Source organism: Lepeophtheirus salmonis, chromosome 1 (genome assembly GCF_016086655.4).
Source record: "Lepeophtheirus salmonis chromosome 1, UVic_Lsal_1.4, whole genome shotgun sequence".
NCBI classification, from domain to species: domain Eukaryota; kingdom Metazoa; phylum Arthropoda; class Copepoda; order Siphonostomatoida; family Caligidae; genus Lepeophtheirus; species Lepeophtheirus salmonis.
In genome coordinates this window covers 5535404-5555360 of record NC_052131.2, presented here as the reverse complement: position 1 = coordinate 5555360, position 19957 = coordinate 5535404, and the positions used below count along the sequence as shown (strand labels likewise).

General features: G+C 30.4%; 1 protein-coding gene across 1 annotated transcript in view; it reads left to right on the top strand.

Moving 5' to 3' along the window:
• Nucleotides 1–3849: 3849 nt before the first annotated feature.
• Nucleotides 3850–19957, top strand: part of LOC121115018 (uncharacterized) — a 47282-nt gene continuing 31174 nt past the window's right edge. Inside the window, exon 1 of the mRNA XM_040709164.2 lies at nt 3850–4217. The gene's annotated coding sequence lies outside the window, so the exon portion shown is untranslated. The remainder of the gene's footprint in view (nt 4218–19957) is intronic.

The following is a 19957-nucleotide window of genomic DNA, read 5'->3' as shown; positions in this document are numbered from 1 at the left end:
AGACCAATTAACATTATGCCACATAGCAAAAGGCTTTATAAAAGGATATTGACCTGAAGACTAAATATCCTTACCTTACTCTTTAGCGCACAAATCATTCTGGAAATCGATATAGTTTTGAAAAATATTTTTTTACTAAATGTGTTGATTAACCAAGCCAGAAAATCATTCATACCCTGATCAATGACATTTTTAGCCATCGAGAAGATATTTGATAGCGTCAACCATAACACTATCAGGTTTTCAAATTGAAGCTTAGGATACTCCTGGCGAAGATGAATTCTTTGTACTCAACAAGGTACGGATCTCCCATCAATCTCTATTTGGATGGGGAATGCTACAAGGGTACTACCCTTGAGGGTTACTTGTGAACTTTGTTCTTCATTTGATTCTGTAGAGGCCAGGAAGGTTGCCCCGTTTGTAATTAGTATTGCTCATCTTAGCCAACTTCCCTACGTTGATGATAAAATACTACTGTTTTCTAGCCAAAATGACATATAACTTAAAAAATAATCACTGGGGTGTGAAAAACGAAAAGTAAGAGTAAGGAGGAGTTGTGAAGGTTTAAGTCCATCCTTATTGGACTCACAGTAGGAATGAGATCGACATCGGATTCATTCCTGCCTATATCACTGCTAGATACGGAGTGGGGATTATATTGTGTAAATCCTTCCTGTCTTGCAGCTGTTTTAATGAAATGTCATGGCTGCCTCTCTTCCCACACATTCATTTAAATGTTATGGTGTGAATATTAATTTTAGGTGGCTTTTTAGCATACTGCCGGATCATATTATTTTCAACAATGATGATATTATGTATGTTACGACCCAGGGTGGAAATCAATGTGAAATAATAAACTATAAATGATAATCATGCTTTGACCTCAGAGCCTGTTTCAAAGCATCGTATGAAATCATAGAATTGACCTTCTGCGTTAAAAATGTTTGACTATAATTTATCAAAAACCAAATATTTAGCAAATATCTATGACCACAACATAGAATTAACCAATACTTCGTTTTTTGGTTTTTTTCCTTGACTGTTAAAGGCAAAAATAAAAGTGATATGTTACTGTATCTGGGATTATTCTATAACCAAGTTTCTTAAATTAATCTATTGAAAATTGTAAATTCAATGGCACTCATATATTTACAGCCATGAGTGATTACCTTCGCGAACAAAGTTGAATGTTGTTGCTTCTACTTAGTTGTGTGTCTATTGGTCAGCAATCTAACTTTGTACGAAGATTATATAAGGTCACAGTAAGAGCCCATTGAATTTTGAGAGGTCAATCTAACACAAAACGTTAAAAATATACAGTTATCTTATATCTAATATATACTTATCTTTGAAACATGTTAAGGCAAAGAGCTCAAATTTATGTCATTGTGTAGGTTTATTGAAGATGCTTGATATAACCCAAAATCCATGTTCAAGATTAGAGATAAAAATCATACAAAAGGTCTAAAGCACATAATCAACCATCACTTTTAAAGAAATTGAGAAATATAGCTGAAATTATCTCTTTGTGGCACAAAATATATATAGATATACATATAACATATATTAAAATATGAATGCAAAAGATTGATTTAATTTCATTAAATTCAACATCGCACATTATTGTATTTAACAAAGAAAAGAAATGATATTTCATGTTGGAAAAATTACCAATGAGTAGAGGTATGCGCTCTACTGAATATTTATTCTAGTTGTATTTTAAACTGTTCTCACATGGCGAATTTTTCTGACACTTTTTACCTAATAGAGGAGAACATTAGGATGCAAATACTTATTTCATCACGAAACTGAGAGAAATTGTCCCAAAGAAATACTTTATGATCACAATGTTCATATTTTCAAGAGTACTGAATTTAATGTTTACTGGGTTCACGGAAAGTCATGTTAATTTAATCTTATATAGTATAATTATATACAAGCTTGCGATATATTATATTTGAAGTCTAGTTGGGTAGAAAACTAGACCACAAAAGACAGCTTTGAAAAAATAACAGTTCTTTTAACGGATTGAAGATCAACACCAAGGACATCAGCACCATCTTGAAGGAAGGTCTTGTTCTTTTTTTGGGCGAAAAAGTACTTCCAGAATGACCTTCCAACAGGATGGTGCCCCACCCACCCACATCCAGGGAGACACAGCAGGTGTGGTCTCTTTGAGTGGCTTCAAAGACAAGATATTCTAGCCTCCTGACCCGACCTAAACGTCATGAATTACAATATGTCGTCCATTCTTGATAAGAGAGTCTGTGTGACCCCCAGACAGAATTTGGACGACCTATTCGCCAAACTGGTGGCTTCCTCGGACTCCATCCCAGTGTACATGATGCGCGTCCTTTCCAGGAAGATTTTGGACTGTGGTCTAACTAGGGGTGACAATTTATAATGAAAGTTATTTCACATGTTTTTGAAACTGGTGTCGACCTAAGCCTATAATTATATGAAATTTATGTAATTAGTTATATCATTAGTACTTAAACAAACATTTAACAGAACGTTCTCTGGACCCTGTATACTTTTTTTTACTTTAAAGCATAGGAAAAAATAGTTGTTGCTTCATACAAGAAATGTGGACACTACGAGATTTCCTTACTAGTAATATCTTGTTTTTGTATCCATGATAACCCTCATATCAAATGCTAATTATGCTTCACGCCTTTAAAGCCAAGTTTCCAGCCAGCATCATGACAAAATTTACTGTGAACTCTTGTCTAACCAAGTGATACCTTCGATGAAAGCTGAGGCAGTGGCGGCGATTCTTGGTTCAACAAGGCTAGCAATCAAATTATAATACTTCAAGTAATTAGCAATCGTATTTATTTGAGTGTGCCGCATATATGTCAAATAAAATATGTTTAGAAAAATCAAGCTTTGGGCTTTTATATACAAGGTCAAAAACAATGTTCAAGGATAAATAAACAAAAATGAACTCTCAAGCTAGTCAAACTCCGAGTCCTGGTACCCCGTAAAATTTCTTTTTCTATTAGATAAATTTGCCATGTGTATGTTGCTTAAAGAAAAATGAATGGGATCTTTCAACTTAATCAGTGTCATATTAAAACTTAGCTCGTCAGGGGCGCCCACAGGGGGGGGTTGTTGGAGGAGCTGTAGCTCCCCTTGTCCAAATTAAGGAATTTTTGCTATTTATAAGAAAATTTAATTTTTTGTTTTTCAAGAAATTTAATAAAATTTTCAAATTTTATACCTAAATATTTAATATTTTAAATTTTTTGTGAACGGCTGTGGATATTTGCAAAACAAAATTCTAAAAACTTAATACTTGATATTGTATTTTTGATTTTTTTTTCTAAAAATTCTATTTTTTTGTGAATATTTGCCCTTTTTCAAAAAAAATTTCAAGAAAAATTAATTTGCGGATTTTTTTGAAATAATAAAACCCCAAAAACCAAGTCCATAGCTTTTCACTCAAAATTAAATTTTAATCTTAATTTCAAGAAAAAAAAAAAAATTACCCTTACCCAAAGAAAAATCAATCGTAAAAAGCAAAAATTCCTAAATTTGGGAGGGATTCAGCCCATCTGCCTAACCCTTTTATTAATTTTTGTTCAAGATTGTTTTTGTGCTAACTTATCAAATATGTACATCGAATTATAATCAAAATATTAATGGAAATATATTTCGGTCAACTATTATGTTCCTTTTTTTAATAAAGGAAAACGATCATTTAAATTACAAATTGTCAAAAAAATTGTGAGGAATGATTTATTTTTTAAATTTCATTTCTTCTCCTCAACGTTCGTAGTACTTCTCACACTTGTTCCAGCCTTCAAAGCAGGCCTTGACTAGTGTGTTGCTTGAGTGAGTGACACAGAAACCTCTACTACAAACAACAGTATGTACATATCAACACACGCTCTTCGAAAAAAAAAAAAAAAAAAAAGCCAGCAAATTCGCGCTCCTCCTATTCATGCAGATGTAAACAGGAGAAAAACGCAATTCTCTTTCTCTTAACCCTTCTTCTTCCTCCAGTCTACGAATAGGTGCCGAATAATGTTGTAAAGATATCGAAAAAGGGAAAAAACAACAACAACTAACGCAGTGGTGAAGGGCAGCAGGATTGGAAGAAAGTAAAAAGAAGAAAAATATAGATTATTTATTTCAACATTTCTACCAGATTTCCATTTGGAAATTTATTTAACCTATTCGGACATATATAAATACATTAATACGTCAGCTAAGTAAGTCATTTAGAATTTATTTTATTTTATTTCTAAAGGGGGGAGATTGGTATAGTCTGACGTCATGCCCGACTCTCTCTAGTAGCAACAACAATGTATGGCATTACGTAATTTCCCCCTAACTTTATGACATTACTACCAGCGCCCTCTAGAATGAAAAGCATGAAAGAAAGGAAATTCGCAATTTCCCAGAAAATAATAAATGTTCATATTTACAATATATACCCTATGTCAAAAAGAAACTCTCTTCCTCTCGTTTCGAACGACAACGTGAGATGACGCGCATAAGTAACTAGGTATATACGGAATATGTTGACTTAATTGCTTACAGGTGCGTTTCATTCCCTTTCTGATTTGGCTTGACGTAGGGTAGAAGAAACTTTCTGCTCCTTTTTTTTTTTGCACCTATGTGATTTTGCAGAGAGTCTACCTACCCCCACTGATCTACTTTTTATGCATGTTTTAATATAGTCCTATTTGCGCATTATTTATCAAACTAAAGTATACTTAAATCTATAAATAATAGTATGGAGTATATTATAAGGAACCACATGGATGACTCATCCATATCCATATCCTTTCCATATTCTATTTGAACAGAAAAGGGTGGTTTGTTTTTCTTCTCCTTCCATTGTTTTCTTATTATTTACTCTAAATAGAAAATGTCTTTAAAGGAAAAACAAAAGACACTTTGACCTTCATGATTCTCCTATGCAACATCACTATTTCAAACAATAATAACTATGAGGGCGCCACCGTCAATCAACGACAGAAATTGTCTCTACATATTTCAAATATACATTTTAATTTCATTAGATTTTATTTATTTTTTTGACATTAATGATGTTACTAGGCTCTAAAAGCAATTCACGGCCTTGAAGACGCTTTTGAATAATATAAAAATGTTAAGGTATTAATTCTGTGAATAAGGATAAAAATTACTCAAAAAAAAGGAAAAAAATAAGATAAGAAAAGGATTCTGTTTAATCATTAGATATCAAATTCGATCCCTATGTGCATAATAGGTAATTTAATAGTGGTATTCAATACATAATTTCCTCAGAGAAATGAAATATATTATTGCCATAAGTATTACATAGTTAGAGCACGAAAATATACAATTTATTTTGCTGTTAGTTGTCGATGTGTATGTTTTTTTTTCTCTCCATATAAATCAGTGTTTTGAAGAACGTTGATTGGTTGAATTCGAATATGCTCTTATTGTCAAGCTCTGAATATTTTCAAACAATTATAGTCAAATAATATTTATGTAGTCGGGAATATGAATTGGCTAACTACTAATGACTGAGATTTAACCTCTTTTCTTTCGGAATAAAGGTTGAATTATACAAACGACCATTTAACCATGGAATACATCCAATAAAGGAACAAACTGCAAAAATATACAAATACCTTAGTCTTTATAACAAACGAACCTACCTGCACTACCATAAATAAATCATTTAGTTTATTTCGAAATTTTGAAAACTTTTTGAGAAATGAAAACAATACCTCATGATTTGTAACAGATAAAAAAATATAAATGCCCGGGAAAAAAGGGAAAACAACTTGAATAGAAAGTATATTTTAATATGCGTAGGTTCGATTCTCGGTCTCTCCTATAGAAGGATATATTAATCATGTAAATGGACTTCAAAGACAATTTTTGGGTTAGATGGAGTAATTGTAATACTATAATGTTTACTTATACTTAATTAGTGATACTCCATTTAAGATTTTGTCAAATAATATTTGACTTATTTTTCGTCAACTAAAAAAAATTATAATATACCTTTAAATTTAAATATTTTTCTTTGATTGGTAGTGTAATCCTTGTTATAAAAGTTTTTCCGGTTATTACTTTCCCAAACATGATCCCTCTTTTCTGAAACAAAATTTATCATGAATACAAATGTTTGCTCTGTGATGGAAACTACGACTAAATTTACGGTCTTTTTCGATATTAAAATTATTAAGGAAACCACTTCTATTTGTTGAGTAGTCGGGACAGCAAATAAAGATTAATTGCTTTCCGAATTTATATCTAATTTTATGAGGATATTGTTCTTCATATTTTCTTTGTGGAAATTGGTAGCAACTAAAACTACTTTAGATATATCAACCATAGAAAATATATAAAGGGACGAAGTTTTTATTAAGAAGTTTGTAATAGACTCGGGATGGCGTCAACTGTTATGTTTTAATAATGTATATATATATATTTTTAAGAATTTATATATATATTAGTTTGTCATACAGCAGTTGACGTAATCGACAGTGACACTAGAGTTCTCAAGCAATCTATCAAATTAACTAATATTTTGGATGTTGTTGAGAGACGACCTCTATCACAAATTATAAATAATTCATCAAAAGGGGTCTGACTAGGGGGCAGATAAAATATTCTCCGTTCTTTCATATCTCATATGACTTGTTTTAAATCCCGAGCAATAAATTCTCACAAAAGTTAAAGTTTAGATTTTGAAAGCTTTTATAAATTTATCAATTCATCGTACGTTCAAGCGAGCAAGAAATAATAGAAGAAGGGAATGTTATGACGACTGATGTATGATACGCAGAAAATATTTCTCTCTCTTGTATAATTCATGCATATAACGTATAATAAGTGACTCATGCCTTTGCATCCTTGATGAAAAGGAAACGAGGTAGTTATATGAGTGATCTATTATTATAATATGTAATTATTATTATTTGCGAAAGGAATATTAGCAAATATCACAATACAAACATATATTACATTTAGTATATATCTATTCATCAGCCGAATAAAAGAACCTTTTGAAATATATGAATAATACATAATTTGGGGATACCTCAAACGCCCACATAAGGGGGAACGGACATAAAATAAAATTACAAAATTGAATACATATGTAGTATTTTATGTATGTTCACGTAAATATTATTTAATTTTTAAAAAGAAGAAGAAGAAAAAAATGGCGTCTTTGGAAAAAGACTTAAAAACCTGTTTTTCTTTGGAAGGCGCGATATTTAAAAAAAAAAAGAGGAAGTGCAATGTTATACATAAGTATTATTGAGAGGTTGAATTTATTTTTAGAATGACCTTAAATGTCGTGAAGAAAAAGCATCAAAGAATCAACTTTTAACATGTATACACATAATTATACTGCAGTATCTATAAACTCCTTCAACTTTTCTTCCGACACAAATAAAAGGGGAGGGGGAGAAAGTCCCAAATCTATTGGTATCCCATCAAAATTATTTCCATCTGTTTAAAGATTGTTAACGAGAGCGAATTGTAGTTTTATTAGTCAACTTTTTTTTTATGGATAAAGGTTGTATAGGTCCTTTATATGATACTTGAGATCGGTCCTTCAAATACGTTTCATATTATAAAGTCCCTTTGTATGACGTAATTTTATAAATAAATAAAATTAAAGTACCTAAATCAGTTTAACAATTGAATTATTGTGCTAAAATCCCAAGCATATTTTTAGTACGAAGTTTGTAGAGCGATAAATCATGAACTCTATAATAAAATATTGAATTTCACTTTTGTTTCCTGAATTGTCTGCGTTTGAGAAATATTCGCATCCATAAATTACAAAAGCATAGCTTCCCAACTATCATCGATCCACAAATCTCAAATGACACTCGAGTATTAATAAGGGACTGTAAAGAAATCGACAGCTGACAACAAAAATACATGGAGTTTCTATTAGCATATTAGTAGTACTTTTGAACTAGAGTAAGAGCGTGACATACATATTAATTATATTACACGTATTTACTATACACCTTAATGCTGAATACATAAAATAGAACAGATGTCGCCATCTAACATATTTCTATGCCAACTCTTTTTTGGGATCTGTATACATATTTTAAATAAGTCATATTGAATCCCGCATTATGTGCAAGATAAAAGCGTGATTACTCATAAACTCCTATGTCAAATTAGGGGCAATTTAGATTTAATTTATGGCTAGTTTACACAATAGATATACAAATTATTAGACAGTTCACTACATTAGAAGCTCCATACTAATGTCTGGATATGAATCAGTCAAACCTTTCCCTTCCCTCCAATGTCTTCTCCTCTTCTTTTTGCTTGGAAACAGCGAATACTTCATAATAATTCATCATTCGTCGTGTGCAAAAGAAGGAAATAAATGTTGACGTCACTTTCATTCGAATGTACATTGTATGATGTACACTACTGGAAAGAGAGAAAGAGTATTCAAAAACCGGTTATGTAGTGTGCATATTTACATACATCGCTATCGCTGGTACTGATGTTCCTATTATTACGTAATGAAAAGTAGTCTGACAGATGAAGAAATACAATTAGGATCCATCTTATGACAATGATGATTTATCGTTCTACTTATAGAACGAATGGACGCACCCCACCCTCCCTACTTCATCTTTAATCAGAAGGGGGGGGGGAAATCCATGGCTTTCTATAACTCTACTTTTCCTTTTAAGGAGAACATTATCCAGCTATAAAATCTGAACGACTCAATCATATTCGTATCACTTTCTTTTCGTTTCCTCTTCTATAACACGTCGTTTTCTTTATTGACTTTATCAACCTTTCCTCATTCAAAAAGGTGGGAAATCCGTTGGCAGTACTTTTACCCAATTCTTTCTAATTTATGTGGTTCTATTTATCAAAAATAACCTTTCAGAAATGGAAAAGAGCGTGAGCGTTGTTTACGTATATTAGTTTTTAAACAGAGTAACAGAGAGTGGCATCGTCTTGCGTCAAAATAATACAACTCCAATATTATTTAATGTACAATATAGCCTCCATGCTATCAACATAGAGGGTGCTTGATAAAAGTCTTATGTGTATGCACTATTTTTTAAGCAACTAGTTAACAACAAGCTACAGACTATTACTCCACCTAGCGTATAATGTATATACCTTTTTTAGTTTGGGCATGCCCTATTGGAGTTTAACTAATCAACACTGTTCAAAATAAGGAACATGATTGGAAGAAATAGAAAAAGTTAATTATAAAATAATAGGTGCATTTTTATTTTGTTTGAACCTGTGCTGAGATCATCATTCTTGAAGTTGCCCATCTTAGAGGAGACATATAAAAAATCAAATTTTATCAAATTAAAAACCTGTTTTTTTTTGTTAGATCGAGGATAATTGTGAATGATTACTTGGGGCATTATAGGTATGTCATTCTAGGACCTTTTATTGATATATTCGAAAGTAAAAATTTTGTTATCCTAAACAAATCTAAGTAGTAGGTATGTCTACCACCTATTAATTTGATTTATTCTATTACTGCTGTTATTCTAATGCCTCATTAACTCGGTCCCAATTCAATGGTTTATTTTTTATCTGTTGAGAATACTTCTATAGCTGAGATAATGACTTTGAAACATAACCTAGACTTTAAAGAATAGCGACCAAGTCAAGTGTGGCCAAGATATTGATATATTTTGGAGTTAGTGGTCTCTATCATAAAAAACGATCAAGAGTTTGAGGGGTTGAGACCAAACTGAGACAAAAATTGGTCTCAAGACCAAGAATTATCTTTACAAACACATCCTTGATTTAATTATTATTTTTTTCAAATTTTAAATGTATTCGATGAAGTCCCCTTTGGAAATTTGTCCATTATGTTAAGAAATACCTACATGGACCGGGGATCAAATTATCGCCAAAATATTTTTCTACAAAAAACAACACAAAATGTACATTTTTAACTTTTTTTATTGAAAATCAAAACTATGACGAGCATATAGGTATAGAGTAGCCATTCATTCGATATAATCACCGTTGGCATAAATAACGGCCTCAATACGGCCTCTGAACCGGCTTCAGGCCCTTCTGACCATCTCATTGTCCATGTTTCCGAATACCTCCTTGATGGACTCCATCAGGCTAGCCTTGGTGCTATGGGGATGTCTGTTGGTATGTCTCTCGACATAGCCCCAGACAAAAAAGTCCAAAAGATTAAGGGCGGGAGAGTTAGGAGGCCACAAATCCTTGGTTACGACGTCATAACAGTTCTCGGTTAACCACTGCATGGAGATTTTGGACATATGGCAGGGTGCTGAGTCCTGTTGCCACACCCAGGGCCTGTCTCCGGCCACCCCTTGGACCTGGTAGGGTCATCCTCAACCATCTTCTTCACCTTGTCGACAAAGTCGGTTTCCTTGACCTTCCTGTCGGCGCCCTCCTCCTTGGGTGCCCTCTTTATGGTGGCATTCACATCCCAGGTGTCCTCTAGCTTCTTACGGATACGCTGAACAGTCCGTAAATTCACTCCTAAGGTTGAAGCAATCGTTGAATTGGAGATTTCACCTCCATTATTAACCAATGCCATGACTACAGCGGACCTCGAAAGCTCCTCGTTCCACTTATAGCTCTTTATCTCATCATATGATGACGGCATGATGCTAACTGAACTACGTATCGTCAGCTGACGAGAATAGCTTTCCTATTTGGTAACCGGTTATTTATTTGACAATGTCGTCTTCAAGTTATCAAGGTTTAAAGCAAGCGACAATGTGATCCCCGCTCCCTGTATATCAATTAATATGATCCCAACAGAGCATAGCCTCTGTTTGTATAATCAGAATATGAGATTAAATGTATTTATCAGGGACATTCAGGGGGTTGGATATCAGAGAAATTAAACATTAATAGATATAAATTAATGTTTGTCATATTTTATAAGACACCCTAATATCCCCCCCCCTCCCTTCGATGCTACTGAATCAATCTTGTAATATAATCTTTCTCCCAATTTGTTGCATTAAATTTAATACAATATGCAAATGTCATGAGGTTCAATAAATGCCATTGGGAGGATGTGTACAGATGTGTATAAAAATTAATTTAAAAAAAAAAGTTCACATTCGTTGTAAGATGGAACAATAGCGTGTGCCTCTTGCACTTTTTTAAGAACTTAACACACTCATTAAATGTAAACATACTACTCGGATAAAAATAATACATTTTTATTCTTCTTCCAAATTCAATTTTCATTCGATTATCTAATTAATTTTTTATTATGTTAGTAGACATGTTTATAACATATGTTGACAATATCAGCTATTTAGCAATGTTTAATTTATTTATGACAGATATGAAGGTTAAAAGTTTTTTGCTGTAATTTTGGTAATTTCCTACTATTGAAAAAATGAATTTAATGGAACTTGTTGTAAAAACTTTTCAAAGATTGATTATTCTGCTAAAAAAGATGTTTTTTTACAAAATGCTCCATTTTGATGAATAAATAATCTTTTAAAAGTTTTTGAAAAAGTTTTCTCGTAAATTAAATTATTTTAACTCTTGTTTATCATACGCACAGCACACCAAGAAAAGTAGGACCTCTTTATCTGTTTAAAACAAACTCATGTGTTAACAGAATTTTTTTTTAAATGTGGGAATCGAATAAAAATTGAATTGATCAAACCTATAAAATAATTAAATCCTTCTTTTTGGGGCAATCTTTTCAAAATCTGTATATAAATCTTTCATGAAGTGTTCATTTTTTAATAGTGATTTTTACAATTCATTTTCTAAACACATACTTATCGTACTTTGTTCTGCAATATATATAGAAAAAAAAGGTTCATATTTTGAAAGACACTCCATACAATCGATATTAGTATTTTTTTTACGTAACCATATAAGAAAAAAAATTGTGTCATTTGAAGCAAATCAATTTATTCTTATTTTCCCAAGTAATACATTTTGCATGTACATCAGTACATCGTATTTTGGCACAAACCTTGTGATTATAATTTCTTATCCAATTTTTTTAGGTAGTATCTTCTGACTTATTAACAAATTCTGGAATTAGTTCAAAGGATGTTTTTTTAATATATTTACTCTTTTTATTTATCTATCTCAACAATGAAAAAGGAAAAAAGTATTCTGTACAAAACATATTGCTTTGTTGATAACAACTTCTTTAATTAAGATATAATTTTACAAAATTAAATATCATTTCAAATTTCCCAAATTTCTATTTTGATTATGTATCTAATGTAATGGCAAAACAGTATCTAGTTTGTTCAAAGATACATATAGTGTCGTATTATATAACAATTACAAAGGTGTAAAAAGTTTTATATTACTTAAATATCAATTTTTAATTTAACACTCCAGAAAAGTACTCGAGTTAGGATCAAAAGGGAAGAATCGGATATGCTATTACATATTTTTCAATTATTCGATGAGGGAATTGAATAATTTGATAAGAGTCCACATTTTTAATTCCTAATTCCAATTACATGATATATTAAATATATTTATATATATATACAAGAGCTTCTGCAGGAATACATTTTGAGAATGACTTAGTTTTTGAATAAAATTTGAAAAATCAAATTTAGATTTTAAAAATTCACAACTGCTCACAAAAAGAATCAAAAATTTATAGCTATTTAACAAAAAAATAATTTTGAAAAATAAAATATACTGGAAAAAAGTTTGAAAATTAAATTTAAAAAAAAAACAAAATCAAAAATACATAACTATTCACCAAAAATTAAATTTTTACGCCTATTTTTGCAAAAAAAAAAATTTAATCCTTACCAAAAACAAACAACTATCGTAAAAAAGAAAAAATCCTTAATTTGGGAAGGTGGCTACAACCCCTCCAGCCCATCCCCTGTAGACGCCCATGCAGTGTCATGTTGTCTATTTAATTTCACACTAGGAAGTAATAACTCCATTAGCCCAAAAATGGAATAAATGACTTCGTTTGGGATAATTTGCACCTATTCATCGACCTCTGATTTAGATATTTATACATTTGTATTTAAGTACATATGTATGCATAAAATTGAAGGTCTAAATTTGACAACAGAGCATTTTTTCTTACGTCATAAATTGCATCATCATAAAAGGAGACCTTATTTTGTTGCTCAAAGTTGATATTTTTACTAAATGAAATTGACACATTTCCAACAAAGCAATGTTTTTATGAATAAAAAAATGACCTGCCTTGGATACTACTTGATACCAATAATAAATAGTGGAATTTGAATCTGATCAAAGCAATAGGACCTAAAAATCCCTGGAATTGTACCTTTTATTAAATATAATTAGGAATAAAAAATGTTTTAGGGGAACACTATTTTATGAATACCATTGTAATTCTCAATTTTTATTTGCAACACTCCATCACTACATATATAATACCATATTTGAATTACATTTTATGAGCAGATATGAAATAAAACTAAACAAAAGTGTGAAACATGTTGGATAGACAGTAAAGTTTAAATCTTTTTATAATTTGCCCACAATTAGGCATCAATTGAATATTTCCCTTAATATTAATGACAAAAGAGTATTGATTGTTATAAAACTTGGTTCTTTAGGCAACCAAAATGGAGAATATCAATTTAGTAATTTATTCGATCTTTTGTGTGTATTTACTACAGATTAATGAGACCTCTTTGTGTTGCTTAATCGAATTACTTAATCAAATTCATAGAATATTGTATACACCAAGGAACAATACTCTATATAAAAATATTAGATTGTGGAAAAAGTAATTTCATATTTCCCGCCCCTTTTGCTTTAACTAAGTATATCTGATAAAATGTTCTAAAGGTGTGAGTGTATACTCCAAACACATTTTCGACACGTTTGTGCTGGGCCGGTTCAGTTGTTAATTATCGTGTGTCGAGGATGAAGGGCTCAAAGGAAGAAATTCTCCTTATTTTGCATTTTTACTACCTAAAAGGGATACACGCGTTGAAAGCAACCAAGAAAATGTGTAATGTAAACGGCCCAATACTTTTTCGTTTCGTGTTGCACAACAGTGGTTCAAGTGACTTTTTCCCCTGCTCAATTATGCCCTCTACTGTGAACAGCTCAAGAGTCTGAAGCTGGTGATTGAAAGGAAGTGGCTTGAATTTGTGAATAATGGACAACACACGTCCGCACACATCTTTGATGACGTCCCAGAAGCTCTGATGGGAGTTCGGATGGGAAGTTCTTATGGATCATTCCTAATGTCCAGACCTGGAACCAAGTGCCTGTTCCTGTCTATGGCCAACACACTTGGGGTTGCAAATTTGGAATCGATGAAAATTTGTAGTTCAATTTTGTTCCAATAGGGACTAGGGTTTTTACGAAAACGGTATTATGAAGTTGAATTCTTGTTGGCAATAGCTTATAAAACAGAACTGGGCATACTTGGCTTTAATCAGATGATTAATCCCCCCCATGTGTACTAACTATTTTTGATTAACTTATTTTTAAAATGACCTTTTTCCCATAAGGCTATGGCTCCATACAGTCATTTAAAAAAATGTAGTTCCATATTTAAGTTGAAAATGTTTCATTTTAGAAAACATTCTGTTACTATTTTGGTTGCATTTTCGCTATGTTGTCATTTACGCCATTTTTTCATGTGTTTCAAGTCTAATTGGTTTTACGTTAAAGTTAACTGCTCATGAATTCACAAATCAAAGTGATGTTCTAATTTACGTCATCAATTATTAATAATTTAATTCAAATTTCATTAATTATAGAATGGATATTACTCTTTTAATTAATAACTTATGTTTATTCATAAAGAAAAAAATAAGGAACATCAGTAAATACTAATTAGGCTCCTTTGGATGCAGAAAAAAAAAGGAAAGATAATTCATAATCATTAATTTTTAGATTATATTGTTTTTACCTGAAACCGAAATAAGTGTACTTATATATATTAAAGTAGTATCCTTTTTTACTCGAAGATATAAGTTATTTACAAACAGACAGAAAAACGTTGCTTTAATGATATAGATATTTAATCTCATTTTAATTCAATCTTAATTTTCTTTTTTATTATGACGCGCTAACCTATATTGTTATTTATAAGATCAATATATTTAACTCACACTCCAAATTGAGGGCTTCATGTACAAACTTTGCTTGATTAATATAGATTACCCCGATTTCATAAATGTTAAACCCTTGAGAGACACACATAGTTATAGATCAACAATTGCCTAATTATGCTAAACAGCCATTGGAAACTCCTTTATGTGTGTACATCGCCAGTTAGCGAGCATTATTTAGGGGTTCATAGTAATCGGGTCACTAAGCGTATAGTCCTCAAACAATTCAGTATTTAATAATAATTTTTTAAATTTTGAAATGGCTTCTCACTATTGTTGACTGGCTAGTATTGGGTACAGAGACCGTATTTTCAATTAAAGCACATTAAGAACGTATATAGGGATGGGAGATTGGGAGGAGACGAATATTTTAGTAATAATAAAAGTCTTTTATTAATTTCGAAAATTCTATAGCTATTCCCTGAAAATAAAATTCGTATTAAAAAAAAAATCAAATATCTAATTTTCTCATACAAAATTCAAAAATATACAACTATTCATAACAAATTACGTTTTTCAAAAATAGATTTCAAAAATTTACAGATTTTTACATAAAAAAAAAAAAATTCTCACACCCCAATCCAGTTAAATCTTGCATATCAGTCCTAAAAAACATTTAAAGTAATGTCCTTGATGCATTACTTGATTTTATTTCTTAATCAGTTCGAGTACTGACAGACCAAAGAACCATTCCCAAGGACTGATAAGACCATTCCTAAGAATGGAGCGGACTAGACCGATTTAATAAAGACTGACACAACACTAGTTATTAGTATTACTACGTACTATTTGATGAGTAGGAGTGAACCCATTTTCTCTTTATAATAGAAATTACGTAATATAAAATATCGTCTGTTAAATAATTGACAAGAGTATTTTTAAATAAAAATAAATTAAGTAATTGTAGAAAAACAAGTCTAGGTTGTTTATATGTATGTATTTGTAAAAGTCTTGCACTGACAGGAGTGGGGAGGGGGCTATGTTCACAATCCAATTTTTCTACTTCTAAAGACAACAACTTAACAACTAAAAAATTCAATAATATTATGATGCTTTAATATGTTTTGCAGAAAGATTTAATTAAATGTGATATTGACATATAATATTGTATATAATGAGATTAAACAAGGGGATTTAATTACTTTTATATTGATATTACTTACATGATTAATCATGTATAGTACATGTAACATCTAATACAGCATTGGCAACCATGTTTTTAAATTATGTTAACGAAGGTAAAATGGGATCAATGAATAAAAGGATTAAAATGTTACTCACAGGCAAAAACATCCTCATAGTCCATAGGAATATATATATATTTTTTTTTTGGAGGGGGTTAGTTTTCGAATATTTTTCAAAGAAAATCCAAAAATTAAAATTTCTGGAAAAAAATTCAATAATGAAATTTCTAATATTAAATTTTTCGAACTGTTTTTTTTAAATTCTCAAAAAATTAAATTTGTAAGAAATTAATTTAATAAATCAATAGTTTCAAACAAAAAATTAAATTTTTGTTAAAAAAAAAATATGAAAAACTAAATTTTTTGGAATAAAATTAAACTTATAAAAAAAAATTTTTTAAATAAAATTTCAAATAAAATGTTTTGAAAAAGATTTGAAAAATCTACAGCTATTCACAAGGAAATAATATTTTTCCAAAAATATCAAAATTATGTCCTGCTGCGTAATTTGCCAAAATTACCTTTTTTTAAATAAAATATGTCGTTCTAAAAAATTAATTTTACCCCTATTTTCCCGTGCAAATTTTTTCATTCTGACATAAAAAATTCTAGTAAAAGAAGAAATTCTTTATTTTGGGTGGAGAAGACCACCTTTTTGTGGACGCCTCTGATCTATTGCTTGATTTTATTATATATTTAAGCCTAAAATGTATTATGAATTGTTTTTTTTCACCAAGTTGAATCAAGATTTATTACAAATTTGTCCATCCTATGCAGTATTAATTTAAGGGTATACTTTTAGCCCTTAAGATGGCACTTCACGCAAATATGATGTAATTTATGACGTCAGTGAAGACGTTCTATGAGTACATTTATTTAGATCTATTTCTACGTCGAGTTTTGTATACACTTGCAACCTCGACTGTCAAAAGGGAAAGTTTGAAAAAACATATGGTGTTGCCAATTGTTATTTATTATGGGTGTATTTATTATTCAGATATTATCATAAAGAAATAAATATTTATTTATCATATAAATACAATAAATATTTAATTGTAGTCCTTGTGGCCATTAGTGATGGGACGATTAATCAGATTTGGGTGCGTTTTTTTTTTTTTTTTGTTTTTTTTTTAAATCATGTTTAATTTGCAATTCAAATTCTTATTTATTACTGGTATTTAACTATTTATTATTTTTGTAATTTATAAATAAAAAAAAACCCCGTCCTTTCCCAACTTAAATTTTCTTTGAAAATTTAATATTTTGATTTATTTTTCAAAATAATTAAATTAATTTATTTATTTAGAAAAAACTTAACTTTTCCTCAGTACATAAATATTTATTAAATTTTTCGGAAAAAAATGTAATATTTGAATTATGTTTCAAAAAAATATATATATAATATAAAACTCAAAATCCTATCTAATACCCTTTCTAACTATGTGATACAGCTGTTAAAACGGACTGAATATAGATATAACATTATTATAAAGCCTTAAATTTGTGCATTACAAACAAAATACTACTCAAGTTATTATGTAAATAATTGATATTTTTAGTTCAAATGTACCATATTATTGCCATTACGACAGTTGGAAATGTATCAGTCATTAAATTTAGAAATCCCCCCCCCCCCGCTTTCCTGAAGAATGTCCTGTAGAATAATCTATACCAAACGACATCATCTTATTTATCAGCCAATGACATCCTTATCAATCAATCATCACCCATTTTTATTAGTCAACATTTATATTTCAAATATTAGTTTTAAATTAAGAATAATAGCAAAATATTCACTTAAACTAATTAATCTGTTTTTTATAACTTTTATCCCAATGTAACAGCATACATGAATAAGAAAATAAACAAAAATAAGCAAAATATTGTAAACCTTTATAGAGGCTTTCGCACATTCACGTTGGGATTATCTTCTTCTTTTGAGCTTTTTAACTTGCCAGGTGTTATTATCAAGCTAAAAAGTAATATTGTTGTGTCTATTAAAAAGCAAAATTCTTCATTGACAACAAGTAAAACACATAACAGCTTTTTTGTCTATCTAAGGGCTTTCTTTGTCCATCCATTTTTCAGACCATATATATTTTTTTAATTTTACTGAACAGACTTCTTCCGATAGTCCCCCTTCTCTCTCCTTCGACGGGTTAGGAAGAAAAAGACGACAACTTTTGCTCCAAATCCAAACTTTTCTTTACAGAATCCATTGTTTTCAAAATCTGTATATAACTGTGTGTCCATTTTTCTATATTTAACGGAGCATAAAAATATTCTTCCAGTGATTTTACTATAAAATAATTGCACAATAAGGCCTTTGTGTTCCTATGAGTTTGTAAATTTTCTACACATTTCATACCCAACACTTTAAAGATATAATTAATCAGTTGGTAAACTGTTGTAAGTACTTTATTAGAATATTAGTGTATATGAGGCCCTCTAGAATGGGCTCTGAAATTTGATACCCTTTTCAAAGACCCATGACAGGGGCAAGACGGATTTTAAACATCATATAAAAGACTAATACAGCCTTAATAACAGAACTGCATGATACATTCCTCACTTATTTAATTCATAAATCTAATTTTAATATTTATTTTTTTATTTCTGATTGAAGTAAATGCCTCACTCTTGCATAGGACACCTTGACTCTTCCATAGATTGCTATTCTTGTAGCGATCTGTCAAGCTCATTCGTAATAAATCTAAATATGTTATTTGTCCATCATCATTCCATTCCTCATAATTAAAAACAACATCTTTCAATTATATTTCTTGACACGTCATGTTATTTTATTGAATCAAGATGTAGTTACTCCCCTTATCTTTTTAAGATTCTACTAAAAAAATATGTAATTAAATTTCAAATATTGTTATTGTTCATATTATTTTTTTTTTAAAGTTATCTCGACTTGACTACAAATAATGAGTTGATTTCAAATGTTATAAAAACCCTGAGACGACTTAATATTTTTTTGAGTTGTCGTAGTGACTTTTATCACTAAACCTTTATCAAATATTTTGAAATTGCTATCCCTAAACGATTTTTCTGATCCATCACAATTTCTGATAAGTTTCTCCTAATCTCTGTGTAGACATTTTAGATTTACACCAGGCTTTTGTACCGAATAATAAGATCTCACAATCCAGGTACTCACTGGAAGTATTTAACAGGGCATGAACAAACCAAAAAATTTAAGTATATTATCTGCAAAATTGGGTAAGAGTACGAATTTGGGGGTGTAGCATAAATAAATTAAATAACGTATTCCTCTTTAAATTATTTTTCTTCAGCCCAAATACAATTTTGAATTTGATTTTACAAATATTAAATACAACATCATATATCGTTCAGCTTTATTATTTTGCCACAAAACGGGGCACCACTCTCAATTAGTTTGTAAACAACAGTCATTGTTTTTCAATAAAATAAATAATAAATAAAACACCGACAGATGCAAACTTGTACATGTACTGTTTGAAGGCTGATACTAACTAATAATCATATGATGTAATTCTAGTGGCGCTATCTATGTGTCACCCTCCGAACTTTTCAGCAGACATAATATGCTTAAAAGTTAAATCGACTCTTGTATATAAGATTTACGAATCTAATATATATTTAATAGTACAAGTACTATTAAAAACTTATCGCGCTTTGTTCTGGAAAAATATTTTGTAAACA